This window comes from Poecilia reticulata, chromosome 22 (genome assembly GCF_904066995.2).
Source record: "Poecilia reticulata chromosome 22, P_reticulata-male-v2, whole genome shotgun sequence".
NCBI lineage: Eukaryota > Metazoa > Chordata > Actinopteri > Cyprinodontiformes > Poeciliidae > Poecilia > Poecilia reticulata.
In genome coordinates this window covers 5,798,705-5,811,522 of record NC_088851.1, presented here as the reverse complement: position 1 = coordinate 5,811,522, position 12,818 = coordinate 5,798,705, and the positions used below count along the sequence as shown (strand labels likewise).

The window sequence follows — 12,818 nt, the reverse complement described above, 5'->3', positions numbered from 1 at the left end:
CTCAAATTATTACTTTTTAAAGTTTTACTTCATATATTTTTCTTGCTCCTAATTTCTCAAGCAGATTGAAACTCTCCCTTTTTCCCACATGCGTTGTCCTCATCTTCTACACCTGTGTGCGTGCAACCCCTCCACCCTGATGATGATGATGATGATGATGATGATGATGATGATGATGATGATGATGGTGACACATTGGCCCCTCGAAAAGGCCACAAGTTTATCAGCATTCCTCACATAGTTTTGAAGTCTACAAAGCTGCAGTGTAGCATATTTGGCGGCCGCAAAGGTTACAAAGTGAACAAAGGACACACACACACACACACACACACACACACACACACACACACACACACACACACACACACACACACACACACACACAGACGAGTTTATATGTGTCGTGGGACTACCAATTTTATCATCACTTGTGGGACTAGACTTTCTAGTGGTTCTAAAAATCCATAAAAAATATTTTATATTATTTATACCTATATTAACCTAAACACAGCTTAAGATAACTCAATTTCAAAAGTAGAGTCATCAACCTGTCTGAGCCATGCTATATGGGGACTCATGAAATTCCGAAAAACATGTCAGATGGGGACCAGATTTACATATTATTTGCATAATTTACACTAACTTACCTCGTGGGGACCGTTGTTCCATTTCCTGACATATACGGTCAGCCATTTTAGATTTCAACAAAATGATCAATAACTTATCACCAATATCATGAAATGATTACAGGAGAACAAAGCTTTGCAGAACACCTTTTTTATTTAACTTGTCAAAAGAACACATTGTACAGGCATTTCTGACCTTCAATGTTGCATGTTATTCAAGTCTTTAAATCCAAGTCTGCAGCATCTAAATCCTGGGACAGAAATACAGTAGGTATCCAAATGTTGAATCTTTGGTAATATTCACTAATCTAGCAAAGCTGCCACTGAGAATCAAAATTATATTGATTTAAACAGAATAATAAGCCAAGAAATGTTAAGTATGTTGCTAAATCTGACACAACTACCAGTTTAGAAGCTCTCTCCTCTTCAGGGTCTCATCAATGTTTCTCTGAGTGCTGAAGAGAGTGACGGAAGACTGGAATCCATTTCTGTTGGTTCCAAACTTGCACTGGTCAATGTCTGAAATATTTTAAAAGACTTATTTGTATGTAAACATGTACAACCAAGTGCTTGCTTCAATAACAACTAATTCCTTGAACAAATACAGTGACATTTTAAAATGAAGTCAAAAATGATGATTAGAAATAGTGAATTAAAGCCCTAAAACATATTAAACACTGTGTCAATGAAATAATTCAAATCTTCTACATTTTCAGGTGCTGCATCTGGTTTTTGTGTGTTACAAACACCTCAGACATGACTTATGGGGACCCAACACACCTCAGACATGACTTATGGGGACCCAACACACAGTTAGTTACAAATCCTTCTGGGGATCAACTTTGTACCAGCATCTAACACACTTGGTAACACTGGTTAATGTGTGTTGTGGGGACTCCGTAAATGTCCAAAGGAGAGCTTTTGCTAGCCAATTTGAAAACTACAACAGTGGAATAAGTCTTAGTCAGATGTAGCACTGCAACTGCACTTTGACATACAGGACATTCAACTGTTTGCTGTATTAGTTCTAAGGACTTGTGGCCATAAAATGTCAGTCAGCCACACCGCATGTCAACACAACACATTGCACACGCACTTCTGACCCTCAATGTTACTTTTGATTCAATTAGTTTTGTTATTCAAGTCTTTAAATCCAAGTCTGCAGCATCTAAAACCTGAGACAGGAATATAATAGGTGTCTAAAATGTTGAATCTTTGGTAATATTCACTAATCTAGCAAAGCTGCCACTGAGAATCAGAATTATAATGATTTCAACTGAATAATAAGCCAAACAATGTTAAGTATGGAGCTAAATCTGAAGATAGCTACCTGTTTAGAAGCTCTGTCCTCTTCAAGATCTCATAAATTCTTCTCTGAGTGCCTGAAAGAGTGACGGAAGACTGGAATCCATTTCTGTTGGTTCCACACTTGCAGTGGTCAATGTCTGGAATATTTTAAAAAGACTTATTTGCATGTAAACATGTACAATCAAGTGCTTGCTTCAATAAAAACTAATTTCTTGAACAAATACAGTGACATTTTAAAATGAAGTTAAAAATGATGATTAGAAATAGTGAATTAAAGCCCTAAAACATATTAAACACTGTGTCAATGAAATAATTCAAATCTTCTACATTTTTCAGGTGCTGCATCTGGTTTTTGTGTGTTACAAACACCTCAGACATGAATATGGGACCCAACACACCTCAGACATTACTTATGGGACCCAACACACCTCAGACATGACTTATGGGGACCCAACACACAGTTAGTTACAAGTCCTTCTGGGGATCAACTTTGTACCAGCATCTAACACACTTGGTAACACTGGTTAATGCGTGTTGTGGGACTCCGTAAATGTCCAAAGGAGAGCTTGGCTAGCCAATTTGGAAACTACAACACTGGAATAAGTCTTAGTCAGATGTAGCACTGCAACTGCACTTTGACATACAGGACATTCAACTGTTTGCTGTATTAGTTCTAAGGACTTGTGGCCATAAAATGTCAATCAGCCACACCGCATGTCAACACAACACATTGCACAGGCACTTCTGACCCTCAATGTTACTTTTGATTCAATTAGTTTTGTTATTCAAGTCTTTAAATCCAAGTCTGCAGCATCTAAAACCTGAGACAGAATATAATAGGTGTCCAAAATGTTGAATCTTTGGTAATATTCACTAATTTAGCAAAGCTGCCACTGAGAATCAGAATTATAATGATTTCAACTGAATAATAAGCCAAACAATGTTAAGTATGGAGATAAATCTGAAGATAGCTACCTGTTTAGAAGCTCTGTCCTCTTCAAGGTCCCATAAATTCTTCTCTGAGTGCCTGAAGAGAGTGACGGAATACTGGAATCCATTTCTGTTGGTTCCAAACTTGCACTGGTCAATGTCTGAAATATTTTAAAAAGACTTATTTGTATGTAAACATGTACAACCAAGTGCTTGCTTCAATAACAACTAATTGCTTGAACAAATACAGTGACATTTTTAAAATGAAGTTAAAAATGATGATTAGAAATAGTGAATTAAAGCCCTAAAACATATTAAACACTGTGTCAATGAAATAATTCAAATCTTCTACATTTTTCAGGTGCTGCATCTGGTTTTTGTGTGTTACAAACACCTCAGACATGGCTTATGGAGACCCAACACACCTCAGACATGACTTATGGGGACCCAACACACAGTTAGTTACAAATCCTTCTGGGGATCAACTTTGTACCAGCATCCAACACACTTGGTAACACTGGTTAATGTGTGTTGTGGGGACTCCGTAAATGTCCAAAGGAGAGCTTATGCTAGCCAATTTGGAAACTACAACACTGGAATAAGTCTTAGTCAGATGTAGCACTACAACTGCACTTTGACATACAGGACATTCAACTGTTTGCTGTATTAGTTCTAAGGACTTGTGGCCATAAAATGTCAGTCAGCCACACCGCATGTCAACACAACACATTGCACAGGCACTTCTGACCCTCAATGTTACTTTTGATTCAATTAGTTTTGTTATTCAAGTCTTTAGATCCAAGTCTGCAGCATCTAAATCCTGAGACAGGAATACAGTAGGTGTCCAAAATGTTGAATCTTTGGTAATATTCACTAATCTAGCAAAGCTGCCACTGAGAATCAAAATTATATTGATTTAAAAAGAATAATAAGCCAAGCAATGTTAAGTATTTTGCTAAATCTGACAGAACTACCAGTTTAGAAGCTCTGTCCTCTTCCAGGTCCCATAAATTCTTCTCTGAGTGCCTGAAGAGAGTGACGGAATACTGGAATCCATTTCTGTTGGTTCCAAACTTGCACTGGTCAATGTCTGAAATATTTTAAAAAGACTTATTTGTATGTAAACATGTACAACCAAGTGCTTGCTTCAATAACAACTAATTCCTTGAACAAATACAGTGACATTTTTATAATGAAGTTAAAAATGATGACTAGAAATTGTGAATTAAAGCCCTAAAACATATTAAACACTGTGTCAATGAAATAATTCAAATCTTCTACATTTTTCAGGTGCTGCATCTGGTTTTTGTGTTACAAACACCTCAGACATGACTTATGGGGACCCAACACACCTCAGACATGACTTATGGGGACCCAACACACAGTTAGTTACAAATCCTTCTGGGGATCAACTTTGTACCAGCATCTAACACACTTGGTAACACTGGTTAATGTGTTGTGGGGACTCCGTAAATGTCCAAAGGAGAGCTTTTGCTAGCCAATTGAAAACTACAACAGTGGAATAAGTCTTAGTCAGATGTAGCACTGCAACTGCACTTTGACATACAGACATCAACTGTTGCTGTATTAGTTCTAAGGACTTGTGGCCATAAAATGTCATCAGCCACACCGCATGTCACACAACACATTGCACAGGCACTTCTGACCCTCAATGTTACTTTTGATTCAATTAGTTTTGTTATTCAAGTCTTTAAATCCAAGTCTGCAGCATCTAAAACCTGAGACAGGAATATAATAGGTGTCTAAAATGTTGAATCTTTGGTAATATTCACTAATCTAGCAAAGCTGCCACTGAGAATCAGAATTATAATGATTTCAACTGAATAATAAGCCAAACAATGTTAAGTATGGAGCTAAATCTGACAGAACTACCAGTTTAGAAGCTCTGTCCTCTTCCAGGTCCCATAAATTCTTCTCTGAGTGCCTGAAGAGAGTGACGGAATACTGGAATCCATTTCTGTTGGTTCCAAACTTGCACTGGTCAATGTCTGAAATATTTTTAAAAGACTTATTTGTATGTAAACATGTACAACCAAGTGCTTGCTTCAATAACAACTAATTCCTTGAACAAATACAGTGACATTTTTATAATGAAGTTAAAAATGATGACTAGAAATGTGAATTAAAGCCCTAAAACATATTAAACACTGTGTCAATGAAATAATTCAAATCTTCTACATTTTCAGGTGCTGCATCTGGTTTTTGTGTTACTAACACCTCAGACATGACTTATGGGGACCCAACACACCTCAGACATGACATATGGAGACCCAACACACAGTTAGTTACAAATCCTTCTGGGGATCAACTTTGTACCAGCATCTAACACACTTGGTAACAATGGTTAATGTGTGTTGTGGGGACTCCGTAAATGTCCAAAGGAGAGCTTTTGCTAGCCAATTTGAAAACTACAACAGTGGAATAAGTCTTAGTCAGATGTAGCACTGCAACTGCACTTTGACATACAGGACATTCAACTGTTTGCTGTATTAGTTCTAAGGACTTGTGGCCATAAAATGTCAGTCAGCCACACCGCATGTCAACACAACACATTGCACAGGCACTTCTGACCCTCAATGTTACTTTTGATTCAATTAGTTTTGTTATTCAAGTCTTTAAATCCAAGTCTGCAGCATCTAAAACCTGAGACAGGATAATAATAGGTATCTAAAATGTTGAATCTTTGGTAATATTCACTAATCTAGCAAAGCTGCCACTGAGAATCAGAACTATAATGATTTCAACTGAATAATAAGCCAAACAATGTTAAGTATGGAGCTAAATCTGAAGATAGCTACCTGTTTAGAAGCTCTGTCCTCTTCAAGGTCCATAAATTCTTCTCTGAGTGCCTGAAGAGAGTGACGGAAGACTGGAATCCATTTCTGTTGGTTCCACACTTGCATGGTCAATGTCTGGAATATTTAAAAAGACTTATTTGCATGTAAAATGTACAATCAAGTGCTTGCTTCAATAAAAACTAATTTCTTGAACAAAACAGTGACATGTTTAAATGAAGTTAAAAATGATGATAGAAATTGTGAATTAAACCCTAAAACATATTAAACACTGTGTCAATGAAATAATTCAAATCTTCTACATTTTTCAGGTGCTGCATCTGGTTTTGTGTTACAAACACCTCAGACATGACTTATGGGACCCACACACCTCAGACATGACTTATGGGACCCAACACACAGTTAGTTACAAATCCTTCTGGGGATCAACTTTGTACCAGCATCTAACACACTTGGTAACACTGGTTAATGTTGTTGTGGGGACTCCGTAAATGTCCAAAGGAGAGCTTATGCTAGCCAATTTGGAAACTACAACACTGGAATAAGTCTTAGTCAGATGTAGCACTGCAACTGCACTTTGACATACAGGACATTCAACTGTTTGCTGTATTAGTTTAAGGACTTGTGGCCATAAAATGTCAGACAGCCACACCGCATGTCAACACAACACATTGCACAGGCACTCTGACCCTCAATGTTACTTTGATTCAATTAGTTTTGTTATTCAAGTCTTTAAATCCAAGTCTGCAGCATCTAAAACCTGAGACAGGAATATAATAGGTGTCTAAAATGTTGAATCTTTGGTAATATTCACTAATCTAGCAAAGCTGCCACTGAGAATCAGAATTATAATGATTTCAACTGAATAATAAGCCAAACAATGTTAAGTATGGAGATAAATCTGAAGATAGCTACCTGTTTAGAAGCTCTGTCCTCTTCAAGGTCCCATAAATTCTTCTCTGAGTGCCTGAAGAGAGTGACGGAATACTGGAATCCATTTCTGTTGGTTCCAAACTTGCACTGGTCAATGTCTGAAATATTTTAAAAAGACTTATTTGTATGTAAACATGTACAACCAAGTGCTTGCTTCAATAACAACTAATTCCTTGAACAAATACAGTGACATTTTTATAATGAAGTTAAAATGATGACTAGAAATTGTGAATTAAAGCCCTAAAACATATTAAACACTGTGTCAATGAAATAATTCAAATCTTCTACATTTTTCAGGTGCTGCATCTGGTTTTGTGTGTTACAAACACCTCAGACATGACTTATGGGGACCCAACACACAGTTAGTTACAAATCCTTCTGGGGATCAACTTTGTACCAGCATCTAACACACTGGTAACACTAGTTAATGTTTTTGTGGGACTCCGTAAATGTCCAAAGGAGATCTTTGGCTAGCCAATTTGGAAACTACAACACTGGAATAAGTCTTAGTCAGATGTAGCACTGGAACTGCTCTTGACATACAGGACATTCAACTGTTTGCTGTATTAGTTTAAGGACTTGTGGCCATAAAATGTCAGTCAGCCACACCGCATGTCAACACAACACATTGCACAGGCACTTCTGACCCTCAATGTTACATTTGATTCAATTAGTTTGTTATTCAAGTCTTTAAATCCAAGTCTGCAGCATCTAAACCTGAGACAGGAATATAATAGGTGTCCAAAATGTTGAATCTTTGGTGATATTCACTAATCTAGCAAAGCTGCCACTGAGAATCAAAATTATAATGATTTCAACAGAATAATAAGCCAAACAATGTTAAGTATGGAGCTAAATCTGAAGATAGCGACCTGTTTAGAAGCTCTGTCCTCTTCAAGGTCTCATAAATTTCTCTGAGTGCCTGAAGAGAGTGATGGAAGACTGGAATCCATTTTTGTTGGTTCCACACTTGCAATGGTCAATGTCTGAAATATTTTAAAAATACTTATTTGTATGTAAACATGTACAACCAAGTGCTTGCTTCAATTAAAACTAATTTCTTGAACAAATACAGTGACATTTTAAAATGAAGTTAAAAATGATGATTAGAAATTGTGAATTAAAACCCTAAACCCTAAAACATATTAAACACTGTGTCAATGAAATAATTCAATCTTCTACATTTTTCAGGTGCTGCATCTGGTTTTGTGTGTTACAAACACCTCAGACATGACTTATGGGGACCCAACACACAGTTAGTTACAAGTCCTTCTGGGGATCAACTTTGTACAGCATCTAACACACTTGGTAACACTGGTTAATGTGTGTTGTGGGGACTCCGTAAATGTCCAAAGGAGAGCTTTGGCTAGCCAATTTGGAAACTACAACACTGGAATAAGTCTTAGTCAGATGTAGCACTGCAACTGCACTTTGACATACAGGACATTCAACTGTTTGCTGTATTAGTTTTAAGACTTGTGGCCATAAAATGTCAGTCAGCCACACCGCATGTCAACACAACACATTGCACAGGCACTTCTGACCCTCAATGTTACATTTGATTCATTAGTTTGTTATTCAAGTCTTTAAATCCAAGTCTGCAGCATCTAAAACCTGAGACAGGAATATAATAGGTGTCCAAATGTTGAATCTTGGTGATATTCACTAATCTAGCAAAGCTGCCACTGAGAATCAGAATTATAATGATTTCAACTGAATAATAAGCCAAACAATGTTAAGTATGGAGCTAAATCTGAAGATAGCTACCTGTTTAGAAGCTCTGTCCTCTTCAAGTCCCATAAATTCTTCTCTGAGTGCCTGAAGAGAGTGATGGAAGACTGGAATCCATTTTGTTGGTTCCACACTTGCAATGGTCAATGTCTGAAATATTTTAAAATACTTATTTGTATGTAAACATGTACAACCAAGTGCTTGCTTCAATAAAACTAATTTCTTGAACAAATACAGTGACATTTTTAAAATGAAGTTAAAATGATGATAGAATTGTGAATTAAAACCCTAACCTAAAACATATTAACACTGTGTCAATGAAATAATTCAAATCTTCTACATTTTTCAGGTGCTGCATCTGGTTTTGTGTGTTACAAACACCTCAGACATGGCTATGGAGACCCAACACACCTCAGACATGACTTATGGGGACCAACACACAGTTAGTTACAAATCCTTCTGGGATCAACTTTGTACCAGCATCTAACACACTTGGAACACTGGTTAATGGTGTTGTGGGACTCCGTAAATGTCCAAAGGAGAGCTTTGGCTAGCCAATTTGGAAACTACAACACTGGAATAAGTCTTAGTCAGATGTAGCACTGCAACTGCTCTTTGACATACAGGACATTCAACTGTTTGCTGTATTAGTTTTAAGGACTTGTGGCCATAAAATGTCAGTCAGCCACACCGCATGTCAACATAACACATTGCACAGGCACTTCTGACCCTCAATGTTACTTTTGATTCAATTAGTTTTGTTATTCAAGTCTTTAAATCCAAGTCTGCAGCATCTAAAACCTGAGACAGGAATATAATAGGTGTCCAAAATATTGAATCTTTGGTGATATTCACTAATCTAGCAAAGCTGCCACTGAGAATCAAATTATAATGATTTCAACAGAATAATAAGCCAAACAATGTTAAGTATGGAGCTAAATCTGAAGATAGCGACCTGTTTAGAAGCTCTGTCCTCTTCAAGGTCTCATAAATTTTCTCTGAGTGCCTGAAGAGAGTGATGGAAGACTGGAATCCATTTTTGTTGGTTCCACACTTGCAATGGTCAATGTCTGAAATATTTTAAAAATACTTATTTGTATGTAAACATGTACAACCAAGTGCTTGCTTCAATTAAAACTAATTTCTTGAACAATACAGTGACATTTTTAAAATGAAGTTAAAATGATGATTAGAAATTGTGAATTAAAACCCTAAAACCCTAAAACATATAAACACTGTGTCAATGAAATAATTCAAATCTTCTACATTTTTCAGGTGCTGCATCTGGTTTTGTGTGTTACAAACACCTCAGACATGACTTATGGGGACCCAACACACAGTTAGTTACAAGTCCTTCTGGGGATCAACTTTGTACCAGCATCTAACACACTTGGTAACACTGGTTAATGTGTGTTGTGGGGACTCCGTAAATGTCCAAAGGAGAGCTTTGGCTAGCCAATTTGGAAACTACAACACTGGAATAAGTCTTAGTCAGATGTAGCACTGCAACTGCACTTTGACATACAGGACATTCAACTGTTTGCTGTATTAGTTTAAGGACTTGTGGCCATAAAATGTCAGTCAGCCACACCGCATGTCAACACAACACATTGCACAGGCACTTCTGACCCTCAATGTTACATTTGATTCAATTAGTTTGTTATTCAAGTCTTTAAATCCAAGTCTGCAGCATCTAAAACCTGAGACAGGAATATAATAGGTGTCCAAAATGTTGAATCTTTGGTGATATTCACTAATCTAGCAAAGCTGCCACTGAGAATCAAATTATAATGATTTCAACAGAATAATAAGCCAAACAATGTTAAGTATGGAGCTAAATCTGAAGATAGCTACCTGTTTAGAAGCTCTGTCCTCTTCAACGTCTCATAAATTTCTCTGAGTGCCTGAAGAGAGTGATGGAAGACTGGAATCCATTTTGTTGGTTCCACACTTGCAATGGTCAATGTCTGAAATATTTTAAAATACTTATTTGTATGTAACATGTACAACCAAGTGCTTGCTTCAATAAAACTAATTTCTTGAACAAATACAGTGACATTTTTAAAATGAAGTTAAAAATGATGATTAGAAATTGTGAATTAAAACCCTAAACCCTAAAACATATTAAACACTGTGTCAATGAAATAATTCAAATCTTCTACATTTTTCAGGTGCTGCATCTGGTTTTGTGTGTTACAAACACCTCAGACATGGCTTATGGAGACCAACACACTCAGACATACTTATGGGGACCCAACACACAGTTAGTTACAATCCTTCTGGGGATCAACTTTGTACCAGCATCCAACACACTTGGTAACACTGGTTAATGTGTGTTGTGGGACTCCGTAAATGTCCAAAGGAGAGCTTTGGCTATCCAATTTGGAAACTACAACACTGGAATAAGTCTTAGTCAGATGTAGCACTGCAACTGCTCTTTGACATACAGGACATTCAACTGTTTGCTGTATTAGTTTTAAGGACTTGTGGCCATAAAATGTCAGTCAGCCACACCACATGTCAACACAACACATTGCACAGGCACTTCTGACCCTCAATGTTACTTTGATTCAATTAGTTTTGTTATTCAAGTCTTTAAATCCAAGTCTGCAGCATCTAAAACCTGAGACAGGAATAATAGGTGTCCAAATGTTGAATCTTTGGTGATATTCACTAATCTAGCAAAGCTGCCACTGAGAATCAAAATTATAATGATTTCAACAGAATAATAAGCCAAACAATGTTAAGTATGGAGCTAAATCTGAAGATAGCGACCTGTTTAGAAGCTCTGTCCTCTTCAAGGTCTCATAAATTTCTCTGAGTGCCTGAAGAGAGTGATGGAAGACTGGAATCCATTTTTGTTGGTTCCACACTTGCAATGGTCAATGTCTGAAATATTTAAAAATACTTATTGTATGTAAACATGTACAACCAAGTGCTTGCTTCAATTAAAACTAATTTCTTGAACAAATACAGTGACATTTTTAAAATGAAGTTAAAAATGATGATTAGAAATTGTGAATTAAAACCCTAAAACCCTAAAACATATTAAACACTGTGTCAATGAAATAATTCAAATCTTCTACATTTTTCAGGTGCTGCATCTGGTTTTTGTGTGTTACAAACACCTCAGACATGACTTATGGGGACCCAACACACAGTTAGTTACAAGTCCTTCTGGGGATCAACTTTGTACCAGCATCTAACACACTTGGTAACACTGGTTAATGTGTGTTGTGGGGACTCCGTAAATGTCCAAAGGAGAGCTTGGCTAGCCAATTTGGAAACTACAACACTGGAATAAGTCTTAGTCAGATGTAGCACTGCAACTGCACTTTGACATACAGGACATTCAACTGTTTGCTGTATTAGTTTTAAGGACTTGTGGCCATAAAATGTCAGTCAGCCACACCGCATGTCAACACAACACATTGCACAGGCACTTCTGACCCTCAATGTTACATTTGATTCAATTAGTTTGTTATTCAAGTCTTTAAATCCAAGTCTGCAGCATCTAAAACCTGAGACAGGAATATAATAGGTGTCCAAATGTTGAATCTTTGGTAATATTCACTAATCTAGCAAAGCTGCCACTGTGAATCAAAATTATAATGATTTCAACTGAATAATAAGCCAAACAATGTTAAGTATGGAGCTAAATCTGAAGATAGCTACCTGTTTAGAAGCTCTGTGCTCTTCAACGTCTCATAAATTTTCTCTGAGTGCCTGAAGAGAGTGATGGAAGACTGGAATCCATTTTGTTGGTTTCACATTTGCAATGGTCAATGTCTGAAATATTTTAAAAATACTTATTTGTATGTAAACATGTACAACCAAGTGCTTGCTTCAATAAAAACTAATTTCTTGAACAAATACAGTGACATTTTTAAAATGAAGTTAAAAATGATGATTAGAAATTGTGAATTAAAACCCTAAACCCTAAAACATATTAAACACTGTGTCAATGAAATAATTCAAATCTTCTACATTTTTCAGGTGCTGCATCTGGTTTTTGTGTGTTACAAACACCTCAGACATGGCTTATGGAGACCCATCACACCTCAGACATGACTTATGGGGACCCAACACACAGTTAGTTACAAATCCTTCTGGGGATCAACTTTGTACCAGCATCCAACACACTTGGTAACACTGGTTAATGTGTGTTGTGGGGACTCCGTAAATGTCCAAAGGAGAGCTTTGGCTAGCCAATTTGGAAACTACAACACTGGAATAAGTCTTAGTCAGATGTAGCACTGCAACTGCTCTTTGACATACAGGACATTCAACTGTTTGCTGTATTAGTTTTAAGGACTTGTGGCCATAAAATGTCAGTCAGCCACACCGCATGTCAACACAACACATTGCACAGGCACTTCTGACCCTCAATGTTACTTTGATTCAATTAGTTTTGTTATTCAAGTCTTTAAATCCAAGTCTGCAGCATCTAAAACCTGAGACAGGAATATAATAG

At 36.9% G+C, this 12,818-nt stretch overlaps 1 long non-coding RNA gene across 2 annotated transcripts; it reads right to left on the bottom strand.

Annotated features, from left to right (window-relative positions):
• Positions 1-889: 889 nt before the first annotated feature.
• On the bottom strand, positions 890-6,819 carry LOC145550024 (uncharacterized). 2 transcript variants are annotated; one of them, XR_014085866.1, is made up of 5 exons: positions 6,596-6,819; positions 4,758-4,873; positions 3,839-3,954; positions 2,910-3,025; positions 890-1,145 (listed from the first exon to the last, which is right to left on the bottom strand). It is a non-coding gene; the product is annotated as an uncharacterized LOC145550024 (long non-coding RNA). The 2 variants fall into 2 exon arrangements; XR_014085865.1 differs by lacking the exons at positions 4,758-4,873; positions 6,596-6,819 and having other exon boundaries at positions 3,839-4,172.
• Positions 6,820-12,818: the final 5,999 nt, after the last annotated feature.